This window comes from Leopardus geoffroyi, chromosome E1, assembly GCF_018350155.1.
Source record: "Leopardus geoffroyi isolate Oge1 chromosome E1, O.geoffroyi_Oge1_pat1.0, whole genome shotgun sequence".
NCBI lineage: Eukaryota > Metazoa > Chordata > Mammalia > Carnivora > Felidae > Leopardus > Leopardus geoffroyi.
The window spans coordinates 50,964,948-50,986,998 of NC_059330.1; the positions used below are offsets into that span (position 1 = coordinate 50,964,948).

At 40.5% G+C, this 22,051-nt stretch overlaps 1 long non-coding RNA gene across 2 annotated transcripts in view; it reads right to left on the reverse strand.

Moving 5' to 3' along the window:
- Positions 1 to 21,449, reverse strand: part of LOC123603986 — a 32,692-nt gene extending 11,243 nt beyond the window's left edge. The window contains exons 1-2 of one of the 2 annotated variants that reach the window (XR_006715156.1): positions 21,114 to 21,449; positions 4,620 to 4,726 (exon numbers count right to left, since the gene is read on the reverse strand). This is a non-coding gene — a long non-coding RNA (uncharacterized LOC123603986). The remainder of the gene's footprint in view (positions 1 to 4,619; positions 4,727 to 21,113) is intronic. The other variant, XR_006715155.1, reaches the window with a different exon arrangement.
- Between the last annotated feature and the right edge of the window lie 602 nt (positions 21,450 to 22,051).

Below are 22,051 nucleotides of genomic sequence, written 5' to 3' on the forward strand. Positions count from 1 at the left end.
TCGTGCTCAGGTCTAGAGATGCAGAATTGAACAAAACAGTGCTCTTGTTCAGTGTTTGCCTATTAGGGTAACGTGGAGGGGCTGGGGTGGAAACAGATAATAAACAAGCAAACAAATAAACATATGATATAAAAATATAACACCAGGCCATTATAAATGCTTTCGAAAACCTGCAACGAGAAGAGAAATAAACACCGCCAGTGAGGTCAGAGATTTGGACTTTTGGGTGATGGGCATTGAGGAGGGCACCTGTTGGGATGAGCACTGGGCGTTGTATGGAAACCAGTTTGACAATAAATTTCATATTAAAAAAATAAATAAATGGGTGATCAGGAAAGTTGTCCTCAAGAGATGTTCTGCGACCAGAGGGCCCATGTAGATTTAGTCAGAGAGAGGCCATGTGGATAAGTGAAGGCAGAGTTTTCTGGATAGAGAAGTCCCTGAACTTGCTGTCCGAAGGGATATCCTCTCCCCAGAGAAGGCAAGGGGCTCCGACAGTGAGGATGAGTGGTAGAAAATGAAGTAAGGTAGCAGCAGAGACCAGACCATGTGGCTCTGTTGGCTTTGATAAGACCCCTGGATTTCAGTCCAAATGTTTACAGTATGTAGATAAGCATGAGATCCCTGAGACACCAACTTCCATGCTATAGCAACTGTCTCTTCTGTTCTTCTTTCCTTGTCTCCTTTCCCTTTCCTTTTCAAATGTATCATACTTGAAGTTTTATTTTATATCTGGTTTTTACATAGAAAGGAAAAGGACCCCTTTCCTGTTGAAAATATGTTTCTTGATAATATGACAGCTACTGTACCAAGAATATTTCCATCTGATATTTACAGTTACTTTCTGGGATCTTGCTCAGATTAATTAACTAGTCACAATTAACTAGATTAATTAACTAGTCTCTGCCCCATCCTACTCTGCCCCACTGCCAACTGTGTGTTCCTTGGCTCAAGGATGAAGTGGATTCTTTTACCTGAAAATTCTTGGATGGACTTTAGCTTATATTCCAAGCTATAGCAGAGACTCATGTCTTAAAGCCAATGTCTCACTCTTCAAGCTGTTCCCAGCCCTTGCTGTGCCGTCCTCACTTTCTTTGTTGACTGCCCCGGGGGGGGGGGGGGTGGGGGGGTGGGGGAGGGCGGATATCTAAAATAAGTGTCTGGAATTGAACCTTCCAGGTTATGGTGACGATAACATCTGTCCGAGAAAGTTAGTTTGGTCTCACAGCTCACATAATTCTCACTCACAGGTGAGAGTGGTGTGGCCAAGAATGTGGCCTCCAATAAGGCAAAAATAAATGAACTGAACTATTTGGAATTTCAAGGTCTTTATAGCATGTCTGAGGTTCAAGACTAAATGAGTCATCCCTATTTCCTATATGCCTGCCAGTCCCCTTTTTATTTACATACTATGAGAGGAGAACAATATGCTGATACAAACAAAGGAATTGGCACGTTTGGTCTGGGACATGAAAATATTAAAGTCTCACTGTCTTTCTCTCTTGGTTTTTGGTCTCAAAACCTTCTGTTAACAGCGAAGGGGTTTTCACGAAAGGCACATCTGCAAGAAATGTTTCTTCAATTGCACCTCTTAGAGATGTAATTTGTTTCATGTAAACGTTTCCCACAACATGACTGATTAGTATTGAATTGTTCATCTAAAGTGTCTTCTTAAGGACCCTCCTACCTGTGAAACTAAAAGATATATCTCAAAAGTGTGTGGCGTCCAGAATCCAGTCAAGCAGGGTTTAAACCTTTGCTCCCTGACTTACTAGCAGTATTTTCTTGCCTGATTGAGCCATGTCTAAATTCTGTAATCTGTAAGTGGGTACAATCGGTCTCATCATGACACAGCGAGGTATATGTTATTCTGTGAGATCATGTATACTAAAGTAGTTGGAGTACATTGGAGACCTCACAACTAATAATAATTATATGATGTATAATTATGAGAGTTTAGAAATATAAATATATTGTATTTGTATTGTATAATATATAAATATATTATACTCTCATATAAGTCATTAAAAAGTTATAAGTATAGATATAAATATATTGTACTCTCATATAAATATGAGAGTATGAGTATAATAACTCTCATAATTATACAGGGAGGTATATATTATTCTGTGAGATGATATATATGAAAGTACCTTTTGCATTGGAAAGCCCACAAATAATAATAGTAGACAACACTGTAATGCTGTCCACATGTGACATGTATCGTTATTCTATAAAACCTGTGATTGTCCAAGGGATAATCACTTGGTGATTAAAAAAGAAACTCTAAAATTGTTGCTATTACCCCTTTATTCTATTTTTATTTAAAAATTTGTAAATACTTATTTATTTCTGAGAGACAGAGAGAGACAGCATGAGTGGGGGAGGGACTGAGAAAGAGGGAGACCCAGAATCTGAAGCAGGCTGTAGGCTCTGAGCTGTCAGCACAGAGCCTGATGCGGGGCTTGAACTCAGGGACCACGAGATCATGACCTGAGCCCAAGTCGGGCACTTAACCACTGAGCCACCCAGGTGCCCCTTATTATATTTAAAAAAAAATATTTTCATTTCTGACATCAATTATGTGCTTGTCCTTAACACTGACCTAATTAAATAATTACAGAAAAGTCTTGCCAGGTACTACAGAAAAGTCTTGATATGAATTCAAGGTCAAACTGATATGTAGAAAAATTATTTGCTCCTGGAATTAGAATGAATCACTACTTCTTCTCACTCTTAATACAATTAAATATTGGTCATCTACGAATGGCTATCACATGAATATTCGTAGCTGACTAGATGATCAGAGCTTTAGGAAATCTAATTTCACAGAATACTGGGCATGTTGTTAGCTCTGAATCACTTAAAGATTTGTTTGTATCCTTGTTAGCTATTATTTGACAGTGGGCCAAAATAATCTATAAACTTTTATAATTATATTTAATTATATGTATATAATTATACGCATATAACTTATAATTGTATCTTATGTAACGTACTGTGTATACCAATAATTGCTTTGCAGACAGGGATGGATTTGGGGAAAGGGGATATGATTCTTGGAAGACACAGACACATTGCAAGTTGTCCGTTGTTCTTCCTCTGCATGTTGTCTACTCCTTATTGTACGTCGGCTCCTATAAAGCACCATATTTTCTCCAGTGTGTGTAGAGATAAGGCTGGGGATCGGAGGCGAGATGTGCAAGATGTGTACAAAACTTCCTTCTAAAATTTATTTTTTGCTGTTTATTTATTTTTGAGAAGGAGATAGAGGGCAAGTGGGGGAGGGAAAGAGAGAGAGGGAGACACAGAATCCAAAGTAGGCTCCAGGCTCTGAGCTTTCAGCACAGAGGCCAAGGTGGGGCTCAAACCCACGAACCCCGAGACTGTGACCTGAGCCGAGGTCGGGCACTTAACCGACTGAGCCACCCAGATGCCCCATAAAACTGCTGTCTAATTGACAGTTGTCTGGGAACATGAAAGGCCTTAAATCATAGCACAGAGATCGGTTACATTGAAGGGATTTTGTATGTCTTCTAGTTAAATGTTCAGAATTTGGGATGTACTGTTCTCTTTTTCTCTCCCAATGATTTGTTTTTAAATATTAAACAGTGTCCATCTGGTCAAAGAGCTAACGTATTCAAGTTTTTTAAGAATAATTTATCTTCAACTGTCTCTCATTTAGTCATATAATCAGCCGACAAATCTTTATGCGTTGCCTACTGTATAGACAGTATATGAGACCCTGTTCTACTTTGCAGACACAATTGTGAGTAAATTCAACATGTATGCTTCCTCCTGCCTTTTCTTCTACGTCATATTCATTGTGAGCGATTAAGAACATCCACACAGGGGGCGACACTTTGAAGTTCCGTGGCGAAAACAACGCGTGACCCCAAAGATAAAAAAAAAACAAACACAAAACAGTTTCCTTCCATCTTCCAGAAAAGAGTTCAAGTTCTCCCCCCCTATTCTATTTTGTGAAGAGGAAATGGGAGTTTGAATAAATCTTAAGTCTTTTTTTTATTTCCTTCAAAATATGGATATTAAGTGAGAAAAACAAATACAAGACAAAAGCCACAACAATAGCAACAAACAAAACCTGAGTCTTCTGGCTCAACCCAACGATGGTAACCTACAGGAGAGGCAACGATGCTGATTTTTCCATCCATCCTTTCTATTAATAGAAGAAACACAAAGAAGTGGCCATTGTCTGGCTTCCTTTTAGCAATTGTGAACACACATTGAAAGGGAATTGGAGAAGAGAATAATTATCTCCTTAGTTGATTCATGTAAACATGTTTTTTTCCTAATTTTCATATTGACAAAACAAAAGGCATTCCCCCATAAAATTTGAAATTGTTACTAAATTATCTAGATGATCTATTCTGTTTTGCTGCTGGCGAATGTTTTCCTTAATGTCCCCAGTAATTGCTATGGCTGTGTTCCAAAGATAAATAGAAATAACGCGGGGCTCATGCATGCTTTTTAATAGCCATATTCTAAAAAGATCATGTTTTTTTTCCCCAAACAAGTTTCGCAGTGATGCTTTCTATTTTTAATTTGTACTTAACACTCGATTTCAGTTCTCACCATTCATGCGCTCTGTGTTTACTTACCTCACTTCAGACAAGTCTGTTTCCCTTTCTGTTTTATGGAAATCTTCACCATCTGTTCCCGATGCTATAATAGCCTTCCGTGAGGTTTAGGTTTACAGCAATACTGACTTATTTGAGGTGGGTGGGGGGGGGGGTGCGGGGGGCAAGGAAAGTAAAAAAAAAAAAAACAAACAAAAGAAAAATGAACTGTGTTAGTTGCAACTTAATTAATGGAAAACTTTCAGGGCAGTGAAGCATTTTTATTATACACTGTAAAATGAAGCTTGAATTTCCTAAAAATGTATCTATTGCTTTATCTACTATTATTAAGTCCTTGTCTGTTTGCAGGGTGCTTGGTCTTTGACAGTTTTCCATGGTCATGACTTGCATAAGTGAGGCCAGTGTGGAGAAAGAAACCTTAAGCCCATGTTTACCTTAATAAGACACCAAATCAACTGAAACGGTGCACCAAGAAAATATATGAAGGGGTACTAAGCACGTGAAAAGATTCTTGATGTCATTAGTCAGTGGGAAAATGCAAGTTTAAGCCATAGTGAGATACTCTTTCACACCTATAAGATGGTGATAATAAAAATAAAAATAAAAAAAACCAGACAAGAGTAAATATAGAGAATCAGGAAATCTCACACGTCACTGCTGGAAATGTAAAATGGTTCAGCCCTTTGGAAAAGAGTTTGACAGTTTCTTAAGAGGTTCAACATAAATTTCTCATAGAAGCTAGAATTTCCACTCCTAGGTTTCGACCCAATAGAAATGAGAACTTACGGCCACACAAAAAGCGTGTGCATGTACGTTCACAGCAACATTATTCACGACAGGCAAAAACTGGAAACCATTCAAATGTTCATTAACCAGTGAAAGAATAAAGAGAATATGATGCTCCCATATCGTGGAATCCAGTTTGGCAATAATAAGATAAAATACAGGCCACAACGTGGATGAACCTTGAAAGCATCATGCTAAGTGAAATAAGCCAGACATGAAAGACCACATGCGGTATAACTCCACGTACGTGAAATATCCAGAAAATACAAATATACAGAGACATGAAAACAAGTGGTTACTTGGGGCTGGGGCAGAAACAAGGATTAACTGTAAAGGGGCAGGGGGACCTCACTGGGGTGATAGAAACGTTCTAAGTTAGGATGATAGCGACTGATCTTCAGTTGGGTACATTTACTAAAGATCATTGAGTTGCACCCTTCAAATGGGGCTGGGGACCGGAGTGGATCTTCTGTGCAGGTGTTCTAATAGGGTTTCGGTATGGAAAGGGCAGTTGCCCTCCCATCTAGGCAAGAGACTTGCCAAGAGTTAGTCCATTCTGTGTGCCTCTGCCACCTGCTCCCACTATGAAACCTTTATGACCAATAAAAACAGGAAGTAAGCCGTTCCTGGAGCTCGGGTTTTATATTTTCCTGCCCCAAAGGACAACATAAAATCCATGTTAACCTTAGATTTTATATACTTCAGGTGTTCAAAACAGGGTACAATGTGATGTAGGGAACTTGAAAGGAGGGCATTTGACCGCCACATCCTGAAATCAGGTGTGAGCAGAAAGGAAACAAGACACCTGGTAATTAAAGCAAACCCAAGGCCAGATGAATAATAAATATAGCAGAGAAACGGGGAGGCATCACCAGTGACGACCAGCCGTGGATTTCAGTGTGTATCCCGTCATACTTCATGGAAACTGTATATGTTAACATTCAGACGAAATCTCGAAAAGGGAGATCGTTCTTCCTTCTCACTGTGCATTTATTACAGCAGCAACTTCAGAATCACTTTTTTATGATATGTCAGGATTAAAGCTGCGACACCATTCGTTCTCTTTCTTTAATATACATTACTGGGTGTCCATTCTGCAGGACACTCTACTAAATGGAGGGGTGCAAAGGGGAATTAAATGTCACTGTTCCTTCTACTGATTTTGCAGTTTAGTGATCTAAGTGCGGTTTAGTGAAATCTAAGATACAAGCCAAGCATATACAAAAATAAATAACTGCGATAAAATAGGACAGCAGGGGCGCCTGGGTGGCTCCGTCGGTTAAGCATCTGACTCTTCATTTCAACTCAGTCATGATCTCACAGTTCGTGGGATCGAGCCCCACGTCAGGCTCTGCGCTGAGTATGGAGTCTGCTTGGGATTCTCTCTGTCCCTCTCTCTCTGCCCCTCCCTCGCTTGCACACTCTCTCTCCCTCGCAAAATAAATAAATGAATGAACATTATAAAAAACAAACAAGCAAACAGGAGAGCAGGTGCTAACAGCCAGGAGAGTGCTGAGTGGTAGTTCCTAAATGTCTATCAGTGAAGCGTTCCTGGACTGGTTGCATTGAAATTGTTTGGAAAATAAAATACAGCTTTCCTAGCCCTACTCTAGCCCCTTGCTTCTTAGCGTGGTCTCAGCCTTGGCGTTGGCTGGAAACTCGTTGGAAATGTACGGCTTCCAGCCCCATCCTAGACCCACCGAATCAGAATCTGCGTTTTCATTAAGCTCCCAGGGCCCTCTGTGTGCGTGTCAAAGTTGAGGAAGAGCTAGTCTGAACTATAGAATTAGACACTCCAGGCATGGGATCCTGGGAGCATGTATTTTTGACAGGCTCCCAGAAGATTCTGGGATGTAATCATCCAGGGGCAGGCGGGGCTCACTGGAGACATTGCAGGGGCTCCCCATCCTCTCGGAGCCCGTTCTGCTTTCCTATAAATGTTTAGATACACACGTGCGTCTTTTTTTCATAACGGAAGAAGTGTTCCTGTTCAGAATTGTGGTAATCCTTCTTTTGTTGCTGGATTCAGTTCCCTCTGTTTCCCTCTAAGACCTTGCCCCAACAATGACCTCCTCCTTTCCATGTCTTCAGCCTTTCCTTCTCTATGGGCTCCTTCCCTTCGGTTATAAACATGAGCAAATTTCTGCCATTCCAAACAAAGCCACCTTTGACCTCACATGTCCGTCCAGGTACTGCCTATCACTCTCCTACCCTCCACAGCTTTGAGAAAATGAGAACTAAGGTTTTTTTGTTTGTTTGTTTCCAAAAGAGATACATCCTCCTTATATAAAATTAGAAAATACAATACGGAAGAAAAGAGAAGGCAGAACCATAATATCAATAGCTAAAGATGACAATAATCAACTTGTGTATATTTCTTACATGTTTCTGTTCATAAAAGTACTTTAAGGGGCACCTGGCTGGCTCAGGCGGTGGAGTGTGGGACTCTTGATCTCGGGGTTGTAGGTTTGAGCCCCACATTGGGTGTAGAGATTACTTAAAAGAATATTCTTTTTTAAAAAGTGCTTTAATATTTTTTAAGTTTCTTTATTTATTGACACAGAGAGAGAGACAGAGAGAGCATGAGAGGGGGAGGGGGAGGGGCAGAGTGAGGGAGAGAGAAAATCCCAAGCAGGCTCCGCCCTGGCAGCCTCGACACGGGCTCGAACTCACAAACCTTGAGTGAGATCATGACCTGAGCCGAAACCAAGAGTCAGATGCTTAACTGACTGAGCCACCCAGGCACCCCTAAAAAAGTACTCTAAAAGCATAAAATGTACCTTTACTGTTCACACTGTTTTGCAAGGTGAATGTTACATTTGTAACACCGTCTGCCTCGAAGATCATTCAATGACACTGCATTTTAATTTTCAGGGTTATCCTTAGTGGCCGTATAGTATTCAGTGGTGCAGCTGGATATTATCTTGAACGTATAACACACGTGTTTCTCCCCGTGCACACCCTCGACACCCTCTGGCTCCTGCTTATTACAGTGCTTTCTCCCAGTGCCCCCGCTCCCCACCACCACCAAAGGATACGACACATACCAGGGTTAGTGTTCTTCACCTGGGTTTTATACTGCAGAAAGGAAGACAGAATTTTTTTTTTTTAATTTTTTTTTTCCAACGTTTATTTATTTTTTGGGACAGAGAGAGACAGAGCATGAACGGGGGAGGGGCAGAGAGAGAGGGAGACGCAGATCAGAAACAGGCTCCAGGCTCTGAGCCATCAGCCCAGAGCCTGATGCGGGGCTCGAACTCACGGACCGCGAGATCGTGACCTGGCTGAAGTCGGACGCTTAACCGACTGCGCCACCCAGGCGCCCCTTGGAAGACAGAATTTTAAAACAGACTGTCATGGGGCGCCTGGGCGGCTCAGGCAGTTAAGCGCCTGACTTCAGCTCAGGTCATGATCTCGCAGTTTGTGAGTTCAAGTCCTGTGCCGACAGCTGAGAGCCTGGAGCCTGCTTCGGATTCTGGGTCTCCCTCTCTTTCTGCTCCTCCCTTGCTTGTGCTCTCTCTCCCTCACACACACACACACACACACACACACACACACACACACAAATAAGTAAACGTTAAAAATTTTTTTTTAAAAATGAATAAAACAGGCTTTCGTGACTCATGGTAGAGGCACTAGAAATATTAGAAAGAAAAGTATTGTGCTCGTGGGTGTTTCAGGGGTCTGGAAAGAGTTATGCCACAACTGTGGGCAGTGTCCAAGGTCACCATGACTAGGATTCACAGGGGTGAGTTAAAAGCAGAGTTGGAAATGATCAGGCTTGTGTTCGGTACCTTTTGAGTTAAACCCAGTGACAAAGGGCACCTGGGTGGCTCAGTCGGGTAAGTGTCCGACTTCAGCTCAGGTCATGACCTCACAGTTCGTGGGTTCGAGCCCCACGTCGGGCTCTGTGCTGACAGCTCAGAGCCTGGAGCCTGCTTCCATTCTTTATCTCCCTCTCTCTCTGCCCCTCACATGTTCACACTCTGTCTCTCTCTCTCTCTCAAAAATAAATAAACATAAAAAATTAAAAAAAAAAAACAGTGATAAAAGAGAAGGAGAGACTCTAAATTCTATGATCTGAGAATAGAGGGGAACTGGGATGTGTGTCCCCAAAGTCCCAACGCCACCATGGAGGGCAGAGCAGAAATGGAAGTGAGGTAGAAAGGACCTGGTAAACGTTCTATGGCCCCAAACTGGTTTGGGAGGAGGGAAAGGTTTACCTGTGCTTTTATAAACGATACAGGTATTAGGTCATCAGGAAAGTTCTGGAGAACTGAAAGAGTCTTGAGCCAAAGGCACCCCAACATGGGGAGTCTGCATGGGGGTCAACATCCAGACCAGCAGGCCTGTGGGTATCTCAGGAGGTACGGGGTGGGGGAGGGGAGGACTCACAAGCCCAGGACAGGCTGACAGATACATGTGGGAATTGTAGCACAGACAGGTGCCAAGCTGCCGCTCCCTCACCTTTTCGTGGCTCTCTCAGCCCATTTTACTGATGTACTCTGCAGTTTAGAAATCTCCTGACCCCAAGTGGTGGCTTGCAATGGTACCTACTCACTGACAAGGGTCTGCCGTCATTTATTTAACTTGTCTTGGAAGTTTTGTTTTGTTTTGTTTTGTTTTGTTTTTCCTCCCAGAAAGTCACGATTATAAGCAATGCATAGCCAGTCATCTTCATTCCTTCTCTCCACCAGGGGCCATCCTTCATTGTTCAACTTGATGTAACTTGTTTTTTGTTCTCTCTATTCTAACAGAACTACTGTTATGAAGGCAATCAATGAACTCCACCTTGTTAAACAAGGTGAACTCACCTTAACTGCTCCATATTTGACATCAACTCCCTATTTGATGCTTATTTATAGTCCCTTCTTCTGAAACTCTTACCTCTCTTGAATTTCACAAAATAATTTTTTTTATTTGATTTCCTCTACTTCTCTGGCTTTTCTTTCTTAGTTTACTTCTCTGTCTCCTCTTCCTCCAAAACTCATTTAAACATTGATGTTTTTCAGGTTATTCTCCTCTTTGTTTCCTTCTTATTTTCCATTTTATTCATGTGGGTTCTTAGTCAATGTCTCATGTTTGACTCTCTCCTAAATATGGTCACTCCTGAATCTTTATCTCATATCTGAAATTGTCACTACATTGCTTTATTAATATCTTCTTAAGGATGTTCATCCATCCATCCATCCACTCAACTATCCATCTATCCATCCATCCATCCATCCATCCAAACATTCATTAATTTATCCATTTAATATTTATTGAGTACCAACCAAATGCCTGCCAGGTACTAGTCTAGGACAAAACAAGTATATCTGTGCTCTGAAACTTTTCACTTTAGTTTGGTGTAATGGAGAGCAAATATATAACAGGAGAAAACTGCATTTTTTTCAGTCAACAATTCTGAAATCGGGCTCACTATCTTACTCTCCATACCTATGACTCCTCCATCAACTGCCATAGCCATGAGTGGTCTGATTACCCATTGGGTTTTTCATGTTAGAATCAACCTCAATTCCTCTTGCACTTTGCTTTGAAGGCAGGATAGCTTGTGGTTAAGAGTCTGGGCTATACCACCCTACAGACCTTGGTTCAAATTTTGTCACTTGCCAGTGACTTTGGTTAAGTTATTTAACCTCTCTAAGATTTTTTTAAAATTAAAATCTTACTCCACAGGATTGTTTAAGTGTGTGTGAAATAATAGATAATTATGATCCTTACCTCTATATAAGATAAATGGTAGCTCATTAAATGGTAGCTCTTGTTTTATTATTATTATTATTATTATTATTTACCTGCACTCTTCAAAATGGCAGCCACAAACCCATATGGCAGTTAAGCACTTGGAATACAGTTTACCAAAATTGAGATGTGCCATAAATTTAAAATACATACTGGGTTTCAAAAGAGTACCAAAAAAAAAAAAAAAAAAAAAAAAAAAAGAATGTAAATTGTGTCAGGAAAAGTGTTATATTGATTTTATGTCAAAATGATAATATTTTTGACTATAGGGTTAAATATTATTAAAATTCATGTGTTTGTCTTGTTAAGTGTGGGTACTAAAAAATGTAAACTCACATATGTACCTATCACTATATTATTCTTGTACAGTGTTCTCAACATCTCTCAGCACGGTTCCTGTGCTCCACACATCCACGGACAATATCATTTCTCTTCTCTGTTACTGCAGTCGTATCCTCCTGGCCTCTATGTTTCTTCTCCCTCTGAACTTTCAAAGCCACCCTCTACACTGTTGCCTGGTTGATACTTCTAGAATGTTAGAAAACCTTTTCCACAACCTGTAGGTAAGGTCTGGGGAGCATAGTTTCTACCTCTAGACTTTCCTTGGACCCTTTCTCACCTCCTCATGGAATCCCACTGCTCAAAGCTATTCATGCTTCCATGCTTTCGTAAATAGTTTCCTCCTACCTGAAAGCAGGTTTCTCACACTGCCTACCCAAGGAATTCCTCTTTATCCCCCAAGAACCGCCTTGTTACCTGTGTAAAGTCTTCCCCATCTCTTCTTTTACATTTTGTTTGTGAAGCCCTCTCTTTCTCTGTGTCAGTTATTTATTACTCTTTTTGGATTTTGGGTTTCTTAAGAACCGGGATTGTAATTTATTAACTGGATTCGCCATATGTGTCGGAACATTTGTGACATACTAAGTCACCAAAATATTTAAACAAAGGAAGGATAGATTGGGGGCTTATTTTTAGAAAAATGAGCAGGCAAGCTATAAAAACGGCTAAACATTCAGTATTGTCCATTTGTGTATTTCCCCCTTGTATTTGGAAAAAAGAACAATGTCTGAGACATACCGATTGCCTGGGTAAATATAATATCACATCTTTTCCAAAGATGATGGGTGCATTTTGTATCAGAAGTCGTATTTGAATTTACAGCCAAGTTCGATTTTCCATTCCCCAGTTCAGCGAATGGAAACAATTGTAAACACTATGTATACCCCTTGAAATCGGCAATTCTTCAATAGAAGCTCTAGAACTTGATCAATTTACTCTTTGGCATGATCCTATCTTCTCTAAATTTAAAAAAAAAAAAAAAAAAGCAGTAATTCCTTAGCCTTGTTGGAAGTTCTGCGCTCGTATGACTTCAAACTGTGAAACTCACATGAGTGACTCTGTCTCTAAGGTCCTGAGGTATGCTCCCTGAGTGTTTGCAAGCCTCTGTGCTTCCGAAGTATGGTCTCCATAGATTGCCTCTTGTCTGACAGAAACCTGGCCTGGGAATTGCCCTTACCACTGGGGAGAGCATTGAAACCACTATCAGGTGCTAATGATTTCTGAACCAGACAAAAACAACTGAGAGACGTGAACACAGATTTCTGGGCTGTCATCCCCTTCCTGGTGATTTATTAACTGGAAGGCACTGCTTGTTTTCAAAGGCGGAGGAGTTAGGCAAGGCCTACCCTCATCTCTGCAAAATCCTAAGATCCTAAAAACAGATATAATAGTATACTGACCTAATTTTCCAGGCGAGGGTTACCCAATAGGTCAGTCAGCTAATTCCACATTTTGATGTACTGTGAAAAAGTATGGTCATTGGATCAAGAAGTCAGCTGGGGGGAGGAGGGGAGTTGGCCTTTAAGGGGAAGACAGATAGCAGATGACATCATCATTGGCAGCGGCCTCGCTTGCCTTCGGGGACCAAACTTTCATAAATTATCACAGATTAATGTTTGTGCAGCACGAGTTGTATAGAGGCAAAGAGATATGATGCACTTTGCAGGAATTACTAGTACTAGGAAAGAATTTGCCACACACAAAAAAAGCTATTTCAGTTCACATGAGTCGAAAATCATGGTACAGATCCACTCAATTTTCAGATGGACTGTTGTGACATAGCAATGCACGGTGTTTTGGATCAGAACGTTATTATTATTAGCATCGCCACTGGTAATTAAATATTGTGTGAATAGATTGGAATGAATAAAATTTCTTTTTCATTTAAGAGTGCTAGTTTCACATTTAACCTCATCGTTACAAACTCTGTGTAAACATAACCTCGCTGGCTGGGTACAACAGGCATCAGCAGACTTTGCCTGTGAAGGGCCACATAATAAATATTTTAGGCACCCCAGGCCATAGAGTCTCGATAGCAGTTGTTCACCTCTGTCCTTGCATCACGAAAGCCATTTCATGTAAATGGAAACATGGCTATGTTCCAATAAAACTTTATTGACAGAGGCAGGAAAAAAAAAACAGGCAGTGGGCTGGGCTCAGCTCACAGCAGGAATTTGCTGACCCCTCTGCTATAGTATATAATACAGTAATATAATATAGTACATCTCCTAGATATACCTTCATTTACCCAACCGTTTTCTTATTGCGGGGCATTTAGATTGTTCCCCACATTTCCCTACTCTAAGAAAAACTTTTTCAACAAACATCTCTATGATGAAAACTCTCTCTTGCCTTTCCACAATTGCCCTTAGAGTAGGTTCTAGGTCAAAGGCTACAAATACTTTGAAGGCTTCCTGTTCTTTTGCCACTTGTGGCAAGGGGGAATTGGTGTTCCATCTCTGGAACACAGTTTGGCAATGCCTAATTGATGCCTCCCCAAGATCTTACCAGTTCTAAATATGATCCTTTGGATAGACAAAGAAAGAAAGCAGTGCGGATTTTCTGTTTAAAAGAAAAAAAGGTAATTCGGTGTCTTGGTTCTGTGGGTGTGACTGATGAGGGAAGTTCAACTTCTTTACAAGTTTACTGTCCCTTCTCTTTTACTTTATGACAAAGGTTTCATTTATATCTTGGCCCATTTGCTCGCTTGTTCTCTCTCTCTCTCTCCCTGCCTCTCTCTTTCTCTCCATTTTGTCTTTTCCTCTCCAATTTTATTCCGTTAGATCTATTTTAGATGGTAAAAATCTGAGAGCACAGGGTTCTAGAATCAGACTGCCCCAATTTATTCACTGTCACTTCCGGGCTGTGCAACCTTACCTAACTTTCCTATGCCTCATCTTCCATATTTCTAAACCAGAGTCAATAAGAGTAAAGAATAAAGAGAAAAGAACATAAAGCACTTTATGCATTGCTGAACACCTAGTAAATGTTTAATAAGTACTACCTATGACAGTGATAATGAAGGCACTCATTAGTTAAATATTCTTTCTGTATCTGGTGACCAAATAAATACATTTTCTTTTGACTTCCTTATGGTTTAATTTTTAAAAATTTCCCTTGGTGCTATTTGGCTGTAAGGTATGAAGATAGGCTGTAAAATTGATTGGTTTTCCAAATAGCTGGCCAATTATTCCATTAAAAACATTTTTTTAATGTTTATTTTATTTTTTTCAACGTTTATTTATTTTGGGGACAGAGAGAGGCAGAGCATGAACGGGGGAGGGGCAGAGAGAGAGGGAGACACAGAATCGGAAACAGGCTCCAGGCTCTGAGCCATCAGCCCAGAGCCCGACGCGGGGCTCAAACTCACGGACCGCGAGATCGTGACCTGGCTGAAGTCGGACGCTTAACTGACTGCGCCACCCAGGCGCCCCTTTAATGTTTATTTTTTGAGAGAGACAGACACACACACAGTGCGAGTGGGGAAGGCACAGAGAAGAGAGGCAGACAGAATCCGAAGCCGGCTCCAGGCTCTGAGCTGTCAGCACAGAGCCCGACATGGGGCTTGAACCCACAAACCATGAGATCATGACCTGAGCTGAACTCAGAGGCTTAACAGACTGAGTGAGCCACCCAGGCGCCTTTCCTTTTTTATTTATTTATTTATTTATTTATTTATTTATTTATTTATATTGAATAGTACATTCTTTCCTCATTTGTTTGTGCTGTGACCTTCATCCAATATTTTGCTTTTTCCCATTTTAGTATCTTCCTCTGGGAAACCTAATGTCTTAAATTTGGCTTATTCTGGCTTCTTCACCGGTGACTTAATTACTCTGACTGTAACATTGTAACACCCGGTAATGTGACTTATTTGCATTACTCTCATCTCCCGTTTTATTTTCCTTAGACATTCTCATAAGTTTATTCTCTTGGTTGCATTATAGGGCCATGCTGTCGATTTCCGGCAAGAATTGCTGTTAACGTGAATTCAGAACAGAAGTATGTGCTACTGATAGAATAACTTGAGAATACATTGTCATAAGAAGCATCCTTCCCAGCCTGGAGCATAAGGTACATCCTCATTTATTTAATTCTTCTTTGATATTTCTCAGTGGAATTTTGCCACTCCTCGTTTCATGTAAAAATAGACAGTGTTTAGTGAAAATTCATTGTGTGCAAGGCATTGCTCTAAGGACTTTTAACTTCTAAGATTAAAAGAGAGAGGTTTGGCGTCGTCCCCATTTAACAGGGGTGACACTGAGGAACAAGGAGGGTAATTTGTCCCTGTTCACCGTAGGTGAATAAATCACCTTCCCTGGATTCCAGAAAATGTATGTGTGATTGCTTGGTTAATTATAAATCCATCAGCCAAATCAAATGGTACTTGCTGTTTGTTGTGGCTACTTCGGCTGCTCTCCTCCTCCTCCTTCTACTTTTCTTCCTCTTTCCTTCTGCATTCTCATCTTTCCCTATATAAAGTAGCTACCTTCCCTTATACATCCATTACACATTTCCCTTATACCTTCCCTTATACATTTGTCGCTGTTCACCATAGGTCCAAAGTCAGAACCAAAGTCCGTCTCCAGAAGCCCACTTTCTTAGATTCAGTGACACACTCATCACATACAGTAGATGTTAAGAAAATTCTTAGATATTTTACTGTGGCTGTATGAATGAGATTGTTTCCCCCCCCCCCAAATATTCCTTTTAATTGGTTACTTCTAACATAGAGAGGAAAAATAATTGTCTCTTACTGATAAACCTTTATAACTTGTAAGCAAAAATCTACATTCAGAGATTTTTAAAAGAACACAGAAAATTGGATGCAGATTATATTTCAAGGGGAGAAAGCAAGCAAGCAAGCAAGCAAGCTAAAATTGAGGTGTTTCCATGAACAAACTGAGTTTTGTTGTAGGCGTTCATCTTGCAAACTGGGAAAAGAACAATTCGAGTGTTGTGCCAGAGTGCCTTGGTTAGCCTGAGGATGAAAAACTCTGTCTTCAGAACAGAGTTTGAGAAACATGACCAGTGATCATTCTCTATGTCACGGAAGGCTCCATGGACACCCAAGAGAAGAAATCTGAGTTTTCCTGCACGTTAGCATTCTCTTCGGTAGCTTCCTTGAGGTTTTCAACTCTGTTCTCTGTCAGAAGACATTAATAATATGCTACCGGCTTTTAAGTATTTAACTGCATCTACTAGAGTTTTCCATTCTCTCAATACCTTGTTGTCCTTGCTGAATGTTACAATATCTGTCTGCACCACTTTACAGACCAATTATGCAGCTGTTTCCCCACCCTCCACCCCTACCCCTGTCCCTGCGCCCCTACCCCCGCCCCTCACCCTATACATGTGCAGCTGCACAGGTGTGAGGCAGTATAACCAACTGTTGCCGATCAAGTAATAGGCTATTCAGAACAATTAAAACATCAACCAAATTTTCTGGCCAGAAAATTGCCTGACAGTTTGCTACTGCTACATGGTGTCACTATCGGGGAAGGGACGTGAGTTCTGATTTGAGATCAGTGCTTCGCAGGATAAGATCCCTACACAGAACCAATGAAACTGTAAGAACATTTGGTTTTCTAATATGCAAAGGGATCCGCTGGCCTGTCAGTCTCTAATGGGGAAAGATCTCTCTCTCTCTGGTCCTAGTTGGCTACCCTTATAGGTTAAGAGTAAAGTGAATTATGTTATATCCAGGAGCTACAAGGAGAAAGACACGTTATCAGCAAACCTAACAAACTGCCTTCCCTGAATTCCAGAAAATGTATGTGTGATTGCTTGGTTAATTATAAATCCATCAGCCAAATCGAATGGTACTTGCTGTTTGTTGCGGCTACTTCGGCTGCTCTCCTCCTCCTCCTCCTCCTTTTTTTCCTCCTCCTGCATTCTTATTTTGCCCTATATAAAGTAGCTGCCTTCCCTTACACATCCAGAATTTTCTTCCTGCTTTTTTCACAGGATTCCTCATCTACTACACCCGACTTTTCTTGTGCCACTTGTCTCTATTCTATTCTAATGGAATACTTCACACAGCAGGAGTTGCATCCATTTTCTGGTTATATTCACAGACCCTAAAAGAGCATGGGACATATAGTAGGTGTGCCATAAATATACATTGGATGGATCATACAACGTTGCTTAGAGATTAAGAGCAAATTACCTCTTTGTCTTTCAAGGTTTCACTAAGTAGAGGGATCTATGCTTAATTAGTATTTTGATGCATTAATTAACTCCAAGCATGCTTTATTTGGGTGTCTTATATACTAGGTACTTTGATAGGTTCTCTGAAAGATTTAGAGAAAGATTAGCCATGGGTCTTATCACTGAAGTTCTGCTCTATGAGCAAAGACAAATCTGTAAAGATATGATTACATGATATACAGCAGGTGTTAAAATAAAAATACCTTTGGAACAAATAGTCGGCCCGTAACTAGCAGCCATGATATAGGGACAATCCTTCCAGAGAAGGTGGATGATTAAACCAAGGACAAAAATATGGATCCAAGTTTTCTAGGATTGTGAAATGGTAGAGGACATTATGAGATTTGTCAGAGGCATGAGGATGTGAAAAAACATAGTCTGTTAGTCTCCAGTGAATCTGGGATTCTGGATTATCCACACACTTCAACTTGTAAGTGAACTGAGGCTCGAAGTGAACCATAGGCTCTCTATGAGTTACACAACTGTCCCCAGCCTGTGTTGGTGAAAAGGCTGTGAATCTCCAGAGAGAGCCAGTGATGAAGCATACACTGCTCTCAGGCTTTTCTCGAATGCTTCTGTCCAACATGAGTTTCTCCTCAAATATTTGGTGACCATGTGGTTTGGCTGAAGGGAAGAAAGTTTACGAACACAACATAATATTGGCGTCAGAATTTCATTGATATCTGTGTCCTCATGGACCGACTGGGCTGGATACCAAACCAAGATCCTGATAAAAAGAGATAATAGAAACTGGCCAAAGCAGGAAAGGTGTTTTGCTTAGGCTGAATCAGAGGTAGCAAGAGAAGCTTAAGAGCCAGCCAACTCAAGACATTGTGAGCCTGTGAAAAGGTAAGTCAAAGTTGTAAACTTAAATGATTTAGTAAAGGATTTTTTTTTTTCTATTGTTAATGCTGTCAGCTTTGGTCTAGATGCTTCTGTCATTAAGTATTTGCCTTTCATATTGTCTCCAAAATGAATGTTAACAGGGATTATTTAATGCTAATTTATTTTTTTATAATCACTTATTTCATGTTGAGCTATACTGTCATTAAAGATCATTTTAGAGCTTTTCATTTCACACATGAGAAAACTGAGGCTCAGAGAGAGGAGATGGCTTATCCAGGTAACATAATTGGTCAAGATGTGTGCTGGGAACAAGTGTCCTGACCTCTTTTATTTTTTCTAATTAAAAAAAATGATTTATTTATTCTTGAGAGAGAGACAGAGTGTGAGTGGGGTAGGGGCAGAGAGATGGGGACAGAGGATCCAAAGCAGGCTCTGTGCTGACAGCAGTGAGCCCAATGCAGGATTCAAACTCATGAACCATGAGATCGTGACCTGAGCCGAAGTTGGCTGCTCAACTGACCGAGCCACCCAGGTGCTCCACAAGTGTCCTGACGTCTAATTCAGTTTCCTTGCTAGAATATCTATGAATCGGGTTCATGTTTTGATCTGTTCTGGGGGGGAAGGACATAGATTTCAAATCATATGCATGTCACTTTGAATTCTAAGTCCAGTACTACTCCTTATCCATGTGAATTTACATAGATTGCTTTAAATTCTGAGCCTCAGTTTTCCCATCCGTGGAATGGGGGTTAGAAGCTAGGGAGATAAAAGAAATCATATTTGTAAGGTTTCTAGCCCAGGGCCTTGCTCAGTCTAGGCAGCGAGTCAATGTTAGCTCAAATCACAGGTTGGGTTTTACTCTGAAGGAGTAGTCTGGTGTTGCGAAACTGCATTTTGGATTCTGCAACCATAAATGAGAGCTCTCTAAGTGAATTTCGGCTGAATTTCTGACTTGATGGTTTTGACGTAAAGTAAACATTCGTGTTCCCTGGTCTCTTGACTGGCAAAGAAGCCAGCATAGGTAATTGCTTTTCAAAACCTGACTGATGCCTCTTCCCATGGTTTCGGATCATCAGTCAAAGAGTATCGAACGTCGTGATCAGTAAGAGAATAAGATACACCTTTGAGACCAGTACCACGGCATGTCACTTCATACCTATTAGGATGTCGATTACCCAAAACACAAAAGATAACAAGTGTTGGCAAGGATGTGGTGATGATGTGGAAGACTGTTGTTTACTGTTAATGGGAATGTAAATTGGTACATGCAATATGAAAAAGCAGTATGGCAGTGTCTCAAAAAATTAAAAATAGAACTATCGTATGATCCAGAAATCCCACTTTCGGGTATATGTCTAAAGGAATTGAAATCAGAATCTTAAAGAGATAACATGCAGTCCCCTGGAGTTTTTGTTTTGTTTTCCGTTTTGTTTTGTTTTGTTTTTATCTCTCGGACTTGTCCACCTAAGTATCCAGCAATTGTCAGTAACAGTATAGATTTTTCTACCCTGGCTCTGGTTTTCATGGAGGTTTCTGCTCTGATAACTCGTGACTCTCTGTGTTTCCTGGTTTGTGTCTCCAATTTCGGTGGTAGCAATTTTCCTTGGCAGAGCTAAGAAGAGTTGTTGATCTTTGATCAGTTTTGTATTTGTTGTTAGGATGGTGTGACAATTTCCAGCCTTCTTACGTGCCAGACCAGACCCATCATTTTATTTTAAGCTAAAAATTGTATTATGTTTTAAAATGAGAGCTGCATCCTTCTAGAAATACAGAACTATTATATTGAGTATATGTCTAACAGTATTTTCAAATTACTGGACTTGGGAGCTCATTCTTTGTTGTAATGATTTTCAAAGTTATTATCTAATAAAGGAGTTTATTAATCAGGTTATTAGAAGTAGGTTCCTATATACATCTGAGCAAAGTAGATAATTTTAAATAGCTAAGTCCTAAGGACAATGAATAAAGGAGGAAAAATGTATTTGGAAAATACAGGTTTCTGGATAATTTAAGTCAACAGAAGCAGAGCCTGCATATTCTACCTCAAAACTCCAAACCGAATCCAGACCATTCCTAATTGTAAACCTAAATTTATCTGAATTTACATTCAAATTCTGTCTCCCCAAGAGACCCTTCATATGAGTTGGTAAATTTCCATTTATATATCAACCCACAGCGTTTACTATGCTTGGGGAAAGCCCAGGGTGCGACATTTCAATCCCGTCTATGGCAAATGAGTTTTGCAAAAGGAATTCAAAGGACATGAGTAGAATAGCATTGAAGGAATCAAGCATAATACACCAACCCAAGTGAGTGAGGTCTGGGAACTATTGTTTGCTTTCTGTAGGTTTACCACCACTAGCCTCCAGGTGATGGAACCTGATTCCTCCAAAGTCTCCCAGACAATAACATCTTTTGTCTGGATGTATTTGCATACAAATACTGCAAAAGACCTGGTAATGCGCTGGTAAGAAACAGCTCAGGTAGTCTACCTCTCTTAAACTTCTAAACGTGTTTCTTTGCAGAAGATTTCTGGAGTTGTAAGCCCCGGGATTCATGGCTCCCTCTCAGTCAGTGAGACTCACTTACCTGAGGCAAATGCATGAAACTTTTTTGCTTCAATGCGACACCTCAGTGGGAAGCCAATATATCAGTCAGGTGTTGCCTTTACCTTGCCAAGGGCAGACTTCTTCAGATATGAGATGTGTTCTTTAAATTTTCACTGCCGGACTTGCCAGACCATGCGTGTGCAGAAGCTAAAACAAAACAAAACACAACACAACAAAAAGAAAAAGCAAACAGACAAACGAAACCCTTTTTATATTATTCTCACAGCCATTTGGCAATACCTTAGCCTCGATTTATAATTTGGCGATTAAATTTTCTTTTGTACTTGGAGAAAATATTAAATGTAGCTTCAAAGTGCCCCTCTACCCACTGATGTCAAAAGACTTAAAAACAATGGTTATGTAAGCTCCAAGGGGGTGAAGCCCATTTCGGCTGGCGGTTTTGTTTCTCTTTTCCAGCTGACTCTCTGGAAGGCCTATTTCTTCTCCAGAGGCAAGGCTCTTGTTGCTGGATATCATATCCGTAGTGGGAACTTGGAAACTGGATCTGTGGGCTGCCACTTCTTACCCCAAGCCCTCTGACCTGTGACGCATTTTTCTTCCCCAGAAATTCCTGTGAAGGTGGGAATGTCTGACTTTGAAAATCTAGACTACCCAATTCAATCATTTCAATCCTACCACAAATCATGGCTACGGTGGGAAATGTTATTTAAGATATACGAGCCTCTATTCTAAAGAAAATGTGGTCATTTATATATAAAATATATTTTTCAAAGGTATCCAATCACTGTGAACAACAAGTGATGTTGATGCCATTCTGGTTTCTGCCTGAGTCCCAAGATCAGCTGCAGATTTCTCCAGAACACCTTAATTTTGGACAGGGTTGACAAAGAACAAAGGCCATTTCGAACAGGCTAGAAAATGCAGATTCTCCCGTGGCAGTGCAGCCTTGCCAATGTA